At 36.2% G+C, this 18,466-nt stretch overlaps 1 pseudogene; it reads right to left on the bottom strand.

Annotated features, from left to right (window-relative positions):
• Positions 1–12,278: 12,278 nt before the first annotated feature.
• LOC132067550 (uncharacterized protein At1g66480-like) lies at positions 12,279–15,051 on the bottom strand (annotated as a pseudogene).
• Between the last annotated feature and the right edge of the window lie 3,415 nt (positions 15,052–18,466).

Raw genomic sequence — 18,466 nt, 5'->3', positions numbered from 1 at the left:
TTCCTTATCCGTGAACTTTGGCTATGTCAAATGAGAAAATTAAAATTAAAACGTCTATTTTGAGAAAACATTTCTAATTCTAATTACTACGAGTAAATTCAAGACCTTCATTTTATTTTATTTTTGACTAATATGATTTCACCAAAACGTAACTCGTATCAAAATGGAGCTCTAATCTATGTATCCTATGGTTCACCGAATTTTGTTTCAAAAGGGAAAATAAGGAGATTATAAAGCGGAAAATCAAATATTTATCAATATCGTGAAATTTCAGATACTCAATCAACCGGAATCGCTAATTTCCGATGAACGCCTCGTCAAAATTTGTCTCATTAGTATAAGGGGTTTTTGACGGGCTGGAATCTCCTATTGTTTGTACTGACGTTCTTTCTTTTTGTGGACGCTGCGTTCATACCCGCAGGTAGACAGGGAGACGATCCAAACCCCTAGGAGCTTTGTCAGCGGAGATACAGGAGCACTCCACTACTTCGGAGTTACAGTCTATTGGTATACTTCTTTTGTGTATATATTGGGCATGGCGGGGTCCTGTCCCGTCCACTGTGATTCCGGGTACTCCAGATAGAGGCTCGTAGACATGTGTGGGTAGTAGATGTTTCATGACCTCACTAGTGCATATTTTGTATATCATTTTTGTAGGCCGTATGGGCTCGTATATATATATATATATATATATATATATATATATATATATATATATATATATATATATGAGGGGAGTTGCACGTTGTCTTATAATGAGTTGTACTTTGAGAATTATATTCATTCCGGTGGTGTCAATTGAGAGTTAGATATATGGTCCACCGAGATAGATTGGAAGAAGTATGTTAGATGGTGCTCGGTAGGCTAGCTCCGGGTACCCGTCATGGCCCTCTAGTTGGGTCGTGACAAAGTGGTATCAGAGCAGTTCGTCCTAGGGTGTGTCTACGAGCCGTGTCCGGTAGAGTCTTGTTTATTAGTGTGAAGCGCGCCACACTCATAAACAAGAGGTCACGCGGGGCATTTAGGAATAATTGACCTTTCTTTCTCATCTTAGATCGTGCGATAGAGTCAAGTTAAGAATGCAACTATCTAATCTTTTCCTGTTTAATTTTCAGCGATGCCTCTGAGAAAGAAGAAAGTCAGCGCAATACTGGGCGCTGCTGGAGAAAGTACCAGCCGAGAACCCCCAGCTGAGCTAGGACATAGCGAGGCTCAGAGTGTCACTCCCTCGCATGCTACCTCTATTCCTCCAGTAGCAGAAGAGCATGGAAGGGCTCCAGCCCCTCCCCCTATTGCTCCAGATCAGGACTTCCGAGACGCAGTCCAATTGCTGACTCAGTTAGTAGCCGCTCAGGCCCAACGGCAGGGTGCGGGCCAGGGCGATAGAGCGGTCAGTGTAAGAGCCCGTGATTTTATTAGCTTGAATCCTCGAGAATTTTACGGGTCAAAGCCGGATGAAGACCCGCAGGGCTTTATAGATGAGATGCTGAGGACGCTGAGGTTAATACATGCTTCTGATATTGAGTCAGTGGAATTTGCCTCCTATAGACTGCGGGATGTGGCCGTCCTTTGGTACAACAATTGATATCTTCGAGAGGGGAAAATGCACCTCCCCCGCATGGCAGAGTTCGTAGACACCTTCATACGCCATTATTTGCCACCCGAGGTCCGACAAGCCCGAGCTGACAAATTCTTGAATTTAAGGCAAGGAAATATGAGTGCTCGAGAGTATAGCCTCCGCTTTAATTCTTTAGCTAGGTATGCTCCGGCCATGATAGCCGATATGGGAGACCGGGTACACAGGTTTATGAGTGGTTTAGGGCCACATTTGATTAAGGATTGCTTGACAGCTTCACTCCAGGAAGGGATGGATATCTCTCGTATTCAAGCCCATGCTCAGAATTTGGAAGAGAAGCAGCAGCCGCAAAGGGGTCAGTGTGATTTTGATAGAGTGCATAGTAAGAAGGCCAGATCTGCAGGTGCTAGCAGTGAGTATAGAGTGGGTCAGAGGCAGCAGTACTCCAGGTATTCAGGCCAATTCGCGGCTAGTGCACCTACTCGATTTGCGGGCAGGAGGTTTGACCGCCCTATTTATTCTGGATCGGGTCAGAGCTCGAGGGTTTCGGGTTTCTAGTTTGGAGGCGATCTTAGTCAGAAAAGACCACCTGTACCACGATGCAGCAGTGCGGTAAATTACATATGGGTCAATTTCACTAAGGCTCAGATGCTTGTTATGCCTGTGGTCAGACTGGGCATATGATGCGTGATTGTCCATCGTTGGGTGATAGAGGTAGGGTCCGGCCCCACGGGATCGGTTGTACCGGTTCCTCATCGTCCGTACGCCCTTCGGGGGCAAAGCTCACGGCGCGCCATCGGTCGTGGCGGGCGTGTGGGGAGCATCCAATTTGAGTGGCTCTCAGCACCGTATTTATGCATTGGCTGGGCAATAGGATCTTGAGTCCTCCCCTGACGTTGTCACAAGTATATTATCAGTATTCTCTCATCATGTTTATGCATTGATTGATCCGGGTTCTACTTTGTCATATATTACTCCTTATATTGCTGATCGTATTGGGGTGAGACCCGAGCCAATCAAACCTTTTGAAGTGTCTACCCTTGTTGGTGACCTGGTAATAGCTAAACAAGTATATAGAAGCTGTGTGGTGGTGGTGTGTGATCGTCATACTATAGCTGATTTGATTGAATTGAAGATGGTAGACTTTGATGTTATTATGGGTATGGATTGGTTGGCTTCCTGTTATGCCAATGTTGACTGTAGAACAAAAATGGTTCGATTTTAATTCCCGGGAGAACCAGGGTTAGAATGGAAAGGTAATACAGTGTCCCCGAGAAGTAGGTTTGTTTTCTATCTCAAAGCAAGGAAGATGATTGCTAAGGGCTATATCTATCATTTAGTCCGGGTTCATGACACCGAAGCAAAACCGCCAACTCTTCAATCGCTTCCGGTAGTGAATGAATTTTCGGATGTATTTCCAAATGAGCTTTTAGGTCTTCCACCAGAATGGGAGATTGATTTTATAATTGATGTGCTACCGGATACCAAACCCATATCTATTCCTCCTTACAGAATGGCTCTTGCAGAATTGAAAGAGCTAAAGGCACAACTAAAAGATCTGCTTGAAAAAGGCTTTATTAGGCCCAGTTCATCGCCATGGGGAGCACCTGTATTGTTCGTGAGAAAGAAAGATGGTTCCTTGTGAATGTGCATTGACTATAAGCAGTTGAACAAGGTGACGATAAAAAATAAGTATCCGCTTCCGAGAATCGATTATTTATTTGACCAGTTGCAGGGTGCCAAATGGTTTCAAAGATAGATCTGAGATCAGGATACCACCAAGTGAGAGTCAGGGAAGAGGACATTCCGAAGATAGCTTTCAGAACTAGATATGGTCACTATGAGTTGCGAGTAATGTCGTTTGGATTGACTAACGCCCCGACGGTATTCATGAACTTGATGAATAATGTGTTCAGGCCTTTCCTAGATCTATTCGTGATTATGTTCATCGATGATATTCTGGTATATTCTCGATCGGAGGCAGAGCATGCGGATCATCTACGTACTGTTCTTGGAATTCTTCAGACTCGGGAATTGTATGCGAAGTTTTCAAAATGCAAGTTCTGATTGAATTCTGTAACTTTTTTGGGCTATATTATCTCAGCTGATGGTATTCGAGTAGATACCCAGAAGATTGAGGCTGTGAAGACTTGGCCAAGGCCTACAACACCTACGAAAGTCCGTAGGTTTCTGGGGTTGGCAGGTTATTACAGAAGATTTGTAGAAGGATTTTCTTCTATTCTGCACCGCTGACGAAGCTGACTCAGAAATTGGCAAAATTCCAATGGACCAACGCTTGTGAGCGTTGTTTTCAAAAGTTGAAGAATAGATTGACTTGGCCCCCAGTTCTGACACTTCCAGAAGGATCGGAAGGCTATGTTGTCTACTGTGATGCCTCCGGCATTGGATTAGGTTGTGTGTTGATGCAGCATGGTAAGGTGATTGCTTATGCTTCAAGGCAATTGCGCAAACATGAGAAAAACTACCCGACTCATGATTTAGAATTGGCTGCAGTGATCCATGCATTGATGATGTGGAGGCATTATTTATATGGAGTCCATGTTGATATCTAAACAGATCATAAGAGTCTCCAGTATATTTTCAAGCAGAAGGAGTTGAATCTGCAGTAAAGGCGATGGTTAAAGCTATTAAAAGATTATGATGCTAGCATTTTATATCATCCTGAAAAAGTGATTATAGTAGCTGATGCTCTTAGCCGCAATCCATGGGTAGTTTATGTGATGTTCAGCCAGAGAAGAAGGAGTTAGCTCGTGAACTTCAACAGCTAGCCAGTCTGGGAGTTCGCTTGATGGATTTAGGCAATACGGGAGTTATTATTCAGAATCCGGCTGCCTCATCTTTGGTAGTTGAGGTGAAAAAATGCCAACATGAAGACCCCAAGTTAAGTCATTATAAAGATACATTTCCTCAGAAAGAAAAGTCACCATTTGAGATTTCTGCAGATGGAGTTCTCAGGTATCGAAGCAGGCTATGTGTTCCGGATGTTGCAGGATTACACCGTCAGATTTTGGAAGAAGCCCATCATTCCAGTTATTCTGTTCATCCAGGAGCGACAAAGATGTACCATGAGCTCAAGTCTATATATTGGTAGGACGTAATGAAGAAAGATATAGCATAGTTTGTAGCTCAATGTCCTAATTGCCAACAGGTGAAAATTGAGCATCAAAAGCCCGGTGGATTGTTGCAAGAGAAGGAAATTCCAACTTGAAAATGGGAAGTAATTAATATAAATTTTATTACAGGCTTGCCTCGTTCTCAGCGTAAGTATGATTCCATATGGGTAGTTGTGGATAGACTTACGAAGTCCGCTCATTTTCTACTAGTTAGAACTACGTACTCAGCAGAAGATTATGCAAAACTGTATCTCAAAGAGATAGTAAGACTTCATGGTGTCCCAATATCCATTATCACTGATAGGGGAGCACAATTTACAGCTAATTTCTGGAAGTCCTTCCAAGAAGGTTTGGGAACTCAGGTGAGACTTAGCACAACATTTCATCCACAGACTGATGGGCAAGCTGAGCGCACCATTCAAACCCTCGAAGATATGTTACGAGCATGTGTGTTATACTTCGGAGGTAATTAGAATGATCATTTGCCACTCATTGAATTTGCGTATAACAACAGTTATCACTCTAGCATTCAAATGGCTCCATATGAAGCTTTATATGGGAGAAAGTGCAGATCGCCAATTGGATGGTTCGAGGTAGGGGAGACAAAGTTAGTAGGACCAGAATTGATCCAGTAAGCGGTAGAAAAGATCAAGCTTATCCGAGACCGATTGTTGACTGCCCAGAGTCATCAGAAATCTTATGCGGACAATCGTCGATGAGACTTAGAATTCCAAGTTAATGATTGGGTATTCCTGAAAGTGTCGCCAATGAAAGGTGTAATGAGATTTGGCAAGAAGGGAAAGCTTAGTCCCCGGTATACAAGATTGTGCGCGAGATGGGTCAAGTGGCTTATGAGTTAGATCTGCCTTCAGACTTGGAGTCAGTCCACCCAGTTTTTCATGTGTCAATGCTTCGTAAGTGCGTTGGAGATCCTTCCAGAATTGTACCTGTAGATGATGTCCAAGTTACTGAGAAACTGTCTTATGAAGAAGTACCCATTGCCATTCTAGATAAGCAAGTTCGGAGACTTAGAACCAAAGATGTAGCCTCAGTTAAGGTTCTATGGAGAAACAATAATAGAGAGGAAATGACTTGGGAAGCAGAGAAAGATATGAAGTCCACGTATCCGCATTTATTCCCACCCCCAGAAGAGGTACAGGCAGGGACATCATTGTCTTCAGGTGCATAATGCTTTATTATTATGATTTCTTGGTCGTGTAAGACCATTATTGTTATTGTTGTTGTAGCCCTGTGAGGCATTGTATATTTTGAGTTGTTGTAACAGGATGGTAGTGGTATAGTTACAGGGGAAACTTTGGCGAAATTTTTTTAGAATCCCTAAGAGTTTAATATTCGAGGACGAATGTTTCTAAGGGGGGAAGACTGTTACACCTCGTGAATTTTCGCGTCATCGTAAGCAAACTAACGTGAGTCCAGAGAGGGTATGATACCCCTATAAGGTTAAGGAAGACTTTTAGTAAGTGTTAGACAAGTATTTGAAGGTTTCGGGATCAAGCGAATCGAAGAAATTAGGTTCGTTGAAAATTTGGAAAAACTTGACAGAATTTTTTGTCCAACTTCAAAGAGGCATATCCCCTAGGGTATAAGGAGTTAAGAAATACATAACCTATGTAAATTGAAGTTCAACGAGTCTTCTTTCCAATGCAACTGATAGATCGCATTTCTGTGAAGTACGGAGGAAAGTACGACCCGTACAATAATGTATGTCCCGCACTTTTTGGGTTTACTTTACCAAAATTTTCAGAAAGTTGAAAATTTTTGCCTCCAAAGTACGGGATGAACAGTAACCCATACTTTGCCCGAAATTTCCAGAATTTGAGTCAGTAGAATTTTTCTCCTAAGCCTATAAATTGATATTCCCACGACTTGGGCCTCATTTTTTTACCCAAAATCAATCCCTAATGTCTCTCTAAACTCTCCTTAACATCCATAAACACACCAAATCATTCCAAATCAAATCAAGAGAAGATCAACCTTGTAAACCTAGTTTAATTTATGAAAGTTAGATGTTCTTGCTTTCACTTAGAGTTGTGGTGAACTTAGCCTTGAAACAAGTTGTGTGAGTTGAAGTTCTTCAAATACAAGGTATGTTCTTCACCCTATTTGTATGGGGTAGTTGACGTAAAGGCTTAATACCCCTTAGAAAGGAAAAGAATTAAGGTGGAGAAGCTATAAATGTTGTAGTAAAGAAAGTGACTATGAGGAGAACTCGAAAAGGGGGATTTGGTTAAATTTGAGACTAATTTGAATGTAACTTCTTGATTATGATATTATGGATGTTGTTATTGTTGTGTGGGGGCTGTTTTGTAATACGGTGGAAGTTGATAAAATAGGGGAAGTGCTGCCCAAATTTTGTTAGTTTGTAATTATGTTAGTTTGAACTTAAGAAGGTTTTCAAGATTTAACCTTAGTGTAAATCCTCTTGAATGTAGATTTCGCGGACGTTGGAGGAGAACGTTAAGTAAATAGAAGTCGTAAAGGTATGTAAGGCTAACCCTTTTCCTTCTAAAGGCATAATTCCATAATTGTGAAACCCCTCATGACGTTGCCAATATTCCTATTTCTAGAAACACTAGAAGCCCATAACTTTCATGATTCCTAAAATGTAGTTGATGATGTTTTCTATGATGATAATGATGATGATGATGATTCTATTCTAGAGATTCCAAAGCGTATGGTTGATGCCATTATGAGATTATTGAGCTTACTTCATGATTTTTCTTACTTTCACTCATTGTTGTTGATCTCACCTTATGTTACTTGTTTCTTCGAGGTGAGATTTAGCGAGGATGATTGTTCCATAATACCGCTACGGTGGGCGGCTTATGGATAATGATAATAACACCGTGCCTACATGGCCAGGCAGACACCAATAGTGGGCGGCGTGAGATGATTACCCCCGACGCGGGCTAATGATGATAACACCGTACCTATATGGTCGGGCAGTTTATATATATATATGATTATGATGTTGTTTTAAAAAGTAAAAGTTAGCATGCAGGGTATCCGCCTTAAGAGGCAATCATATGTACATGCTATCTCTTTATCTCATGTTTCTTTATCTCTTTAGTATGTCATTATTCATGCCTTACGTACTCAGTACATTGTTCGTACTGACGTCTTTTCTTTTTGTGGACGCTGCGTTCATGCCCGCAGGTAGACAGGGAGACGATCCAAACCCCTAGAAGCTTTGTCAGCGGAGATACAGGAGCACTCCACTACTTCGGAGTTGCAGTCTATTTGTATACTTCTTTTGTGAATATATTGGGCATGGCAGGGTCCAGTCCCCTCTTCTGTGATTCCCGGTACTCCAGATAGAGGCTTGTAGACATGTGTGGGTAGTAGATGTTTCATGACCTCAATAGTGCATATTTTGTATATCATTTTTGTAGCCTTGTAGGATATATATATATACATATATATATATATATATATATATATATATACGTATATGAGGGGTAGTTGCACGTTGTCTTATAATGAGTTGTACTTTGAGAATTATATTCATTCCAGTGGTGTAAATTGAGAGTTAGATATATGGTCCACCGAGATAGATTGGAAGAAGTATGTTAGGTGGTGCTCGGTAGGCTAGCTCCGGGTACCTGTCATGGCCCTCTGGTTGGGACGTGACAGAGGCAATGGGAAAAATGGTAACAAGTTATGTGGCATCGGAATACAGCGTCAAAAGTTATGCACTTGGTGATCAAGCTTATTGGCCAAACGAGCCATTTTCAATGGTTGCTAACAAGGAGTATATCCGTAAAATTTGGGTTAACGCATGAACTCGGATTCCCAATCAAATGGATGTTCCAGATAGGACATACTCTCGAAGGTGCTCGTCGTGTAAGGAATTTGGCCATGATAAGCGTTTGTGTAGCCTACAAGGCCATGGCGGTGCAAGTACGTCTCGTAGTAGAAGAGCCTCCCGTACTTGATGTATTGTTTTAAATATTTTTTTATTATAAATAATGATATATTATTTGCTTATTGCAATGAATTATTTTGAACCTCTCATATTGGACGAATTATTTTTGAATAGAATATTTTTATTTGTACATTCGAAAAAAAGTAATGCCTTAACTAAAAAATAAAACACTTAAAACAAAACCTTATAAAATAAAAGACTTAAACCTAAATATAACAAGATTCAAACAAACAAAACTTACTTCGGGGCACTTTACAACCCCTAAAACGACGATCCAAACGTTTAGGTAACTTGATGTAATGAGCCGACATTATTGTCCGCAAAAAAAGATACCAAGTTCTATATAAAATATTCATATTTCGGAGTTTTGAAACATCACTAATCTTGCGTCAAAGTATGAAAAAAACGTGAATTTGAGAGCTTTAAAATTGTGTGGAAAAAAAATACTACCCTTTGCGCACTAAATTAGTGCGCAAAGGTTACTTCGATCACTTTTTTGTTTTTTGGGGTATTTTGATACCTTTCATCACATTTTAGGTCATTTAGGTTGCGGACTCCTTGTATTTCATTGTTTGTCCCTCGTTGGCATAAATTGGTGTCTTGTATTTCATTGTTTGTCCATCGATTTTCATCACTTTTGCTGTCTTTTTTCCTCCAAGACTGTTCCCCATTAGTATTTTCATCACTTTTGCTGTCATACTAAAGATTTATTTGTTTCATTAATATTATTTTGCTGATAAGATTTTAATGCGAAAACTATTGTGAGAACGACTTCTTACAAATTTTATAATATATGAAACATTCAATTCGACAATTTCTTGTCTTTGATATATGTTTGAACAACATAAAATTTACATTTCTTTATAACCATCGTTGGTTATGATTACTTCACATGTAAAAGCTTGCCTTATTTTTAAGAAATTGTAGCCTCCTCCTCTTTACAGAGATACATATCGAGAAGTTCTTATCGAATGAAAGTAATATTTTATAAAATTTGTACAAAAATTTGATCAATATATGTTTTCCTTATGATGGTTATTAAGTCATTGTCAAAAAATTCATACAAAGATTTGATCAATATATGTTTTTCTTATGATGGCGAGTAAATTATTGTCAAATTCTTGGTATACATCTGCAAAGAAGTAATAGTAACTAATTTTCATAGAGATACTTAATAGATATTGACCTCAGAAAATTTGATTGATACATATAAATCATAGTTGCACATATATGTACCCTTTGTTTGGTTCGAAATTATGAGTACTTTGATCTGTGATTTTGGTATAAAGAAAATGTTAATTGTGACTTTGATATAACGCTATCAACTTCTTTGTGATTCACTTACATGATTTAAACTGAAAAGTCAAATATTATAAATCAAATCAGAGAATGGAAAAAAAATTCTTGTTCAATCAAAAATATTAGAATAATGGCTACGGATGTGAAATTATAATCCTAGTCAATAGTAGTTTCGCAATGGATCAACATCTTATATCTGTCCGTCAAAACAATTTTTATTTTTATTTTTGGCCAAAATATTACCAAAAGTTTCACTTTAAACAGATTTAGTGTAGCATTTTAATTAATTTTGAGCAATAAAATAAAAAATAAAAAAGATACATATGCTGAACTTTTTTAAGAACACTCAATAATCGAATAATAATCTATGACAACACCTATTAAAACAGAAGTAAAAAAGAAAAGGGAGATGATTCTATAATATATCAAATTAAAATGATGTCGTGATCAGTTATAATAACTTGTAACACGATCAACATATAAACAAATATTAATAAAGATCCATATTATTGTTCTATATTACATAAAATTAGATAAAATCGCTAATTTTGACGCTGACAAACCTTTTTAACTTTTACAATAGAAAAATAAGACTATAAATTTTTAAATAAATTCTAATACCTTGCTGTTTTCGTATCCCACCAACATTACCCCAAATGATTTGGTCGAGTTCATGAAACTGGACGATTTGGGAAGGACAGATGATATCAAATGACGATGAAATACACTCTATTTATAGGTGAAAATTTTACATTACAGTTTCATTTAAAAAACTTATACTATATAATAAGAAAATGAAAAGCCAAAGAGCAAAAACGTGAAAGTAAATTAGAGTAAATGGAATGTAACAGAAAATTAATGTTTACTGAACGTGGACACTTTATCTTAGAAGGGGAAGAGACTTGAATTGTGATTAGTTGGCAGTTCTCTGAAGACTAAAAGGCATAAGTTACTATATAATATGGGATCTTAGTTTATTAGCCAACCTCATGTTATGTGCATTTTTCCAGCGAAACTGATATAGTATTAGGATGGCATTAGTTAATTCTTATTTAATTAATAGGAGGCAATTTACTTATAGGTAGAGGGCAAATTGTTTGTTCAACTTTTAAAGGGCATTTTCGTAAACCAACTTTCAATTTTGTGGCTCCCACTTAGTATATAATAATATGATATGATATGATGATGTAATCATACTCACGCAAAGGTAAGGAGTGGTGGACAGATAATTTTGTTTACGTTGTCAACATGGTTTTTGAATACGACTTTAATTAATTAACCAGTTATGGTCTCAGTTGCTGTTCTGATAATGAAGTTGTAAAATTTTCTAGATCTCATAGAAATTATCTTGAATGGTGAATCAAATTATTGATGTGTATTTATCGTAATGTATTATTGCACCTAATATATTTGAAATTTCAATGACAATTAATTGTGCAATGTCAAACAATCAACTTCCATGTCTAGGTGTTCCATGTGCTATGTCCATTCATTCAGCAACGTGCTAACGATCTTATCAAGATTGAATTAAGAATTTCATCAATTTGGGAAAACTAACCTAGTCCTTTCACTCTATTAATGACAGTATTAAGCAACAACTTGACAACAGAGAAAAGCTTTTCTCAGCCAAGCGTTCTTGTTTAGATAGTAGTACCTTTTAAGCATAGTTGAGTTTCTCCTTCAAATGCAGTGTATTAGTTTTCATATACTTGATGATGCATGCATTATGAATAATCTATTCACTGTCAAAAGTTTCTCAACTAATTAAGCAACGTTATTTTGTATAAAAAACGTAAACGATTGCTACTGTACGACACACGAGATGAGAAAGAATGACAAGTTTCTAGGCTAATAAGTTTCTGAATAAGGAGTGGAAATGACACCTTAGACAAATTCACATCGAAAAGGTAGGGAGAAAAGTGAAAGCTATCCATATAAGACAGGTCAAAAGTTCACATGATACGTGTGCCTTTTGGACTCGATGATGAGTGGTAGGGGTGAAGCTAGAGGAGTATCCGAACCCCTTCGCCGAGAAATCAAGTGTATATATAAAGTTAAACTTTTTGTTATGTATATAATATATATCGTAAGTGTGCAGGTCCCTGGGCAAAAATCATATCTTCACCATTGTTGGGTGGTGACATTTGGACCCTTTATTGGTTAATCATTTGCATGAGGAAACGAAATACAGAGCTTTAATATATTCGAGATCGTGCAAAATTTATGGTCGGATAAGAATGAAACAATTAGATAATAAGTCCCTAACTGCTATAGGTTTAGTTCTCCAAAGCCATCTCACATAATTCACTGAGGGCATATAATCTCATTCTCAGCTTCATAATCATAGTTTACAAAATGACTAATACATGATTAGTAGTACTAATAAGTAGCTGAGAAGTTAGCCACTGAATTAGGAGAGCACTTGTACACAATACAAAAGCTATAGAATTTTTTTTTTTTTAATTTTCAATTCCCATTTTTCTTAAGAAGCAGCCACAGCTAATTGAATCTCCCCTTCTGTTATAGGCAAGAATCCTACACGTTTCTGCATTCCATTAAAAATAAGAAAAATAAGTTAGGAAAAATTAAAGGAGATTAAACATAATCAATTTATTTTTCAAGATCATTTTGTAACAACCAAAGTTGACATCATAGTGAATTACGTTATCATGGGGTAAATAATCTGTTTCAACTAATTATTTTTTTTCTAAATTATGAGTTACATTTTTCAGGTTGGTGTTTTATGTAAACTATTCTGGTTGTTACACTACCAAAAGTGTTAACTTCTAACTGGTAGTTAACCAATAATTTTCATGATATTATGCATAAATATTTTAAATATAGAGAATAAATAGATGTTAGTTACTTTATTAAAGTATGACATAGGCGTTGTTTCTGGAAAATCAAAAATAATTTGCAGCTTTTGTTAAAGTCAGCAGACATTGTTGATTGAAAGCTAAAAATTTAAGAAATTACACCTAGTAAGACAGAAGCAGTCATTCTTGAAAATAGAATTTCCAGAAAAGGGATGTGTGTCACGCTTTATGTAATTTTGCTAAACCGAATCGACGATGTAATTTGTGAATTTAACGTGTTTATATTTCGTGAAATAAATTCGACTCCTCTCCATTACGCTTCCATTTTCTCGAATACACACTACTTGAATAAATGCAATTTGCTCTATTCAAACTTTAACTCAATCGTTATTCCTTATGAACTTTGGCTATGTCAAATGAGAAAATTAAAATTAAAACGTCTATTTTGAGAAAACATTTCTAATTCTAATCAATATGAGTAAATTCAACACCTTCATTTTATTTTATTTTTGACTAATATGATTTCACCAAAACGTAACTCGTATCAAAATGGAGCTCTAACTTAGGGGTGGGCGTTCGGTTTTTCGGTTCGGTTTTATCAAACTTCGGTTTGGCTATTTCGGGTTCGGTTTTTTGAAGGTGGACACCAAACACCGAACCAAACTAGTTCGGTTCGGTTCTTTCGGTTTTTTCAATTCGGTTTTTTTAATATAATATTAGAAGCGATTCCATTGACACTAATTCATATTCTCAAAAGCAGTAAAACATAAAACTGATAAATTGAAATCAAAATCAAACAAACAGATACACAAGAAACGTAAAACTATAATCATGACATAGGATTACTAGGTGTTATATACATACCGTAAGAATAATTAAGAAAACACATAAAGGACATACATTAATCCTAAAGAGACATCCTGGTTACCTTTCTTTGTTAAGGATATTTGATTTTTTCAATTGAAGTAAAAAATTAGGGATACAAATGCAAAAGAGGACTTATTACAATTGGGTTTTTTTTTGCTTTAAACTTAATGGCCCGGACTATTTTAATTTTTTTGGGTAATATATTAAATTTCGGTGCGTTCGGTTTTTCGGTTCGGTTTTATCAAACTTCGGTTCGGCTATTTCGGTTTCGGTTTTTTGACGATGGACACCAAACACCGAACCAAACTAGTTCGGTTCGGTTCGGTTTGTTGAAATTTCGGTTCGGTTCGGTTCGGTTTTTCGGTTTTCGGTAATTATGCCCAGCCCTACTCTAATCTATGTAACCTATGGTTCACCGAATTTTGTTTCAAAAGGGCAAATAAGGAGATTATAAAGCAGGGAATCAAATATTTATCAATATCGTGAAAGTTCAGATACTCAATCAACCGAAATCGCTAATTTCCAATGAACGTCCCTTCAAAATTTGGCTCATTAGTATAAGGGGTTTTCGACAGGCTCCGCCGGAATTTCCTATTGGAAATTAGCGATTCTTTTATAGTATATTGAGTAAATTTTCCAGTAAAAAGAATGTAATTTAATATAACTCTATTGTAGTTTTTACTGTAAGATTTACTAATTCGTTATATTTTAAGTAGAACTTTAGAATCATGATAAGAAAACAGCAATCCACGCATGTTCATAATTAAGGAAGAGAACAATACCTCTCGTGATTTGAGTCCTTTCTTAATTATTCCTCCATTTTTAGGACTTTCTTCTTCCATCAACAAACCACTTCCACCATTGTTGTTCATGCAAAGTCTCATAATTTTCTCACCAACATCACTCCCATCTTTGCTTTGCATCATCAACTTCTCCACCTCCGCTTTTGGTAGCCTCAACTTCAGCCTCACGGGGTGGCCCATACCCACCACCTGTTAAGTATGAAGTAGAAGCTATTATTATGATAAGACGAACACTCTTCAGTCATAATACTGGCAGGCTTCATGATTGACATGTCAGACACGGATCTCAGTGCTAGCATTAGTGTCTCGAGCCTATCCTTGGCGCTCATTTGGATCCCTGAATGGACCCTCCTCGGGTTTTTATTATTCTCTTCGGGGTATCTGGGTAATTAATTCTACAAGAAATAAAGCCTTTTGGGCTTTAACTCTTCTTGTGGCTCCAATGACTCTGCTCTAATCCCAAAATGCTTCACTTCTTTAATAATAGTAAAGATGGATAATTTTTTAGTACCTCGTTGGCATAAATTGGTGTCTTGTTTTTCATTGTTTGTCCATCGATTTTCATCACTTTTGCTGTCTTTTTTCCTCCAAGACTGTTCCCCATTAGTATTTTCATCACTTTTGATGTCATACTAAAGATTTATTTGTTTCATTAATATTATTTTGCTGATAAGATTTTAATGCGATAAAGTATTGTGAGAACGACTTCAATCTTACAAGTTTTATAATATATGAAACATTCAATTCGACAATTTCTTGTCTTTGATCTATGTTTGAACAACATAAAATTTACATTTCATCATAACCATCGTTGGTTATGATGGTAATTACCTCACATCTAAAAGTTTGCCTTATTTTAAAGAAATTGTAGCCTCCTCCTCTTTACATAAACATACATATCGAGAAGTTGTTATCGAATGAAAGTAATATTTTATAAAATTCGTACAAAAATTCGATCAATATATGTTTTCCTTATGATGGCTAGTAAGTCATTGTCAAAAAATCCATACAAAGATTCGGTCAGTATATGTTTTCCTTATGATGGCTAGTAAATCATTATCAAATTCTTGGTATACATCTGCAAAGAAGTAATATTAACTAATTTTCATAGGGATACTTGATAGGTATTGACATCAGAAAATTTGATTGATACATATAAATCATAGTTACACATATATGTACCTTTCGTTTGGTTCGAAAGTATGAGTACTTTGATCTGTGATTTTGGTTTAAAAAAAAAAAAATTGTGACTTTTGATACAACGCTATCAACTTCTTTGTGATTCACTTACATGATTTGAACTGAAAAGTCAAATATTACAAATCAAATCAGAGAATGGAAAAATAATTCTTGTTCAATCAAAAATATTAGAATAATGGCTACGGGTGTGAAATTATAATCCTTGTCAATTCTAGTTTCGCAATGGATCAACATCTTATATCCATCCGTCAAAACAATTTTTATTTTTATTTTTGGCCAAAATATTACCAAAAGTTTCACTTTAAAAGGATTCAGTGTAGCATTTTAATTAATTTGGAGCAATAAAATGAAAAACAAAAAAGATACATACGCTGAACTTTTTTAAGAACACTCAATAATAGAATAATAATCTATGACAACACTTACTAAAACAGAGCTAAAAAAGAAAAGGGAGATGATTGCATAATAGATCAAACTAAAATGATGTCGTGATCAGTTATAATAACTTGTAACACGATAAACATATGAACAAATATTAATAAAGATCCATATTATTGTTCTATATTACACAAAATTAGATAAAATCGCTAATTTTGACGCTTACAAAGCTTTTAACTTTTACAATACAAAAATAAGACTACAAAATTTTAAATAAATTCTAATATCTTTCTCTTTTCGTATCCCGTCAACTTTACCCCAAATGATTTGGTCGAGTTCATGAAATTGGACGATTTGGGAAGGACAAATGGTATCAAATGACTGTGAAATACACTCTATTTATAGCTGAAAATTTTACATTGCAATTTCATTTTAAAAGCTTATACTCCTTCCGGATCAAAAAAAGAATCCACTTAGCCTTTTTTTCTTGGATCAAAAAAAGAGTCCATTTAGCAAATCAAGAAAGAATTAACCTTGTTTTTCCATATTTGCCCCTATTAAGTGTTATATGATCAAATCCCAATGTCTATTTAATTAGGGGTAGTTTAGTCAAATTACCTATTTTTGTCTCGGAGTTAGTATTTTCTTAAGAGGTGTGCAAATGGCTAAGTGAACTTTTTTTTTTATCCGGAGGGAGTATTATAGTAGGAAAATGAAAAGCCAAAGAGCAAAAACGTGAAAGTAAATTAGAGTAAATGGAATGTAACGGAAAATTAATGTTTACTGAACGTGGACACTTTATGTTAGAAGAGGAAGAGACTTGAATTGTGATTAATTGGCAGTTCTCTGAAGACTAAAAGGCATAAATTACTGTTTAATATGGGATCTTAATTTAATAGCCGACTTCATATTATGTGCATTTTTCCAGCAAAACTGATATAATCTTAGGATGGCATTAATTAGTTCTTATTTAATATATGAGGTAATTTACTTATAGGTAGAGGGAAAGTTGGTCGGTCAACATTTAAAGGACATTGTTGTGCTTTTAATATATGCAGATATGACGATGTAATCATACTCACCCAAAGGTAAAGAGTGGTGGACAGAGAATTTTGTTTACGTTGTCAACATGGTTTTTGAATACGACTTTAATTAATTAATCAGCTATGGTCTCAGTTGATGTTCTGATAATGAAGTTATAAACTCTTCTACGGAAAGGTCTTTTGGCCACACTGATGTTGGCCACAGTGGCCCAAATGAGGGTAGCATAGTAAATTTACATGGGTATCTAAGAAAAATTTAATAATTTATACTTAGTTAATGTCATTCCTATCCTTCCCTCCTAAAATTCATCCTAATTCAAAATTGTACATGTAAAGGTTATGAAGGTCTTTTCATAGGTGTGGTCAAATTTGGGCCAAATTGATGTGTTAGTTTAGCAGCTCTCAATTTTCTAGATCTCATAGAAATTATCTTGAACGGTGAATCAAATTATTTATGTGTATTTATCTTAATGTACTATTGCACCTAATATATTTGAAATTTCAATGACAATTAATTGTGAAATGTCAAACAATCAATTTCCGTGTCCAGGTGTTCCATGTGCCATGTCCATTCATTCAGCAACATCCTAACGATCTTATCAAGATTGAATTAAGAATTTCATCAATTTGGGAAAACGAACCTAGTCCTTTCACTCTATTAATGGCAGTATTAAGCAACAACTTGACAACAGAGAAAAGCTTTTCTCAGCCAAGCTTTTGTTCTTGTTAATTATATAGTAGTACCTTTTAAGCATAGTTGAGTTTCTCCTTCAAATGCAGTGTATTAGTTTTCGTATACTTGATGATGCATGCATTATGAGTAATCTATTCACTGTCAAAAGTTTCTCAACTAATTAAGCAACATTATTTAGTATAAGAAACGTAAATGATTGTTTCGGTACAACACAAGAGATGAGAAAGAATGACAAGTTTCTAGGCTATAAGTGTATGAATAAGGAGTAGAAATGACACCTTATTCACGTCGAAAAGGTAGGGAGAAAAGTGAAAGCTATTTATATAAGACCGGTCATAAGTTCACATGATACGCTTTTTTGGACTCGATGATGGGTGGTAGGGGTGAAGCTAGAGGAGTATCCGAACCCCTTCGCCGAGAAATCAAGTGTATATATAAAGTTAAACATTTTGTTATGTATATATATATATAGCAAGTGTTCAGGTCCCTGGACAAAAATCATATCTTCACCATTGTGGGGTGGTGACATTTGGACCCTTTACTTTCGTTAATCATTTGCATGAGGAAACGAAATACAGAGCTTTAATATATTCGAGATCGTGCAAAATTTATGGTCGGATAAGAATGAAACAAATAGATAATAAGTCCCTAACTGCTATAGGTTTAGCTATCCAAAGCCATCTCACATAATTCATTGAGGGCATATAATC

Source organism: Lycium ferocissimum, chromosome 8 (assembly GCF_029784015.1).
Source record: "Lycium ferocissimum isolate CSIRO_LF1 chromosome 8, AGI_CSIRO_Lferr_CH_V1, whole genome shotgun sequence".
Taxonomy (NCBI): Eukaryota; Viridiplantae; Streptophyta; class Magnoliopsida; order Solanales; family Solanaceae; genus Lycium; species Lycium ferocissimum.
This window is presented reverse-complemented; position numbering and strand designations above follow the sequence as displayed.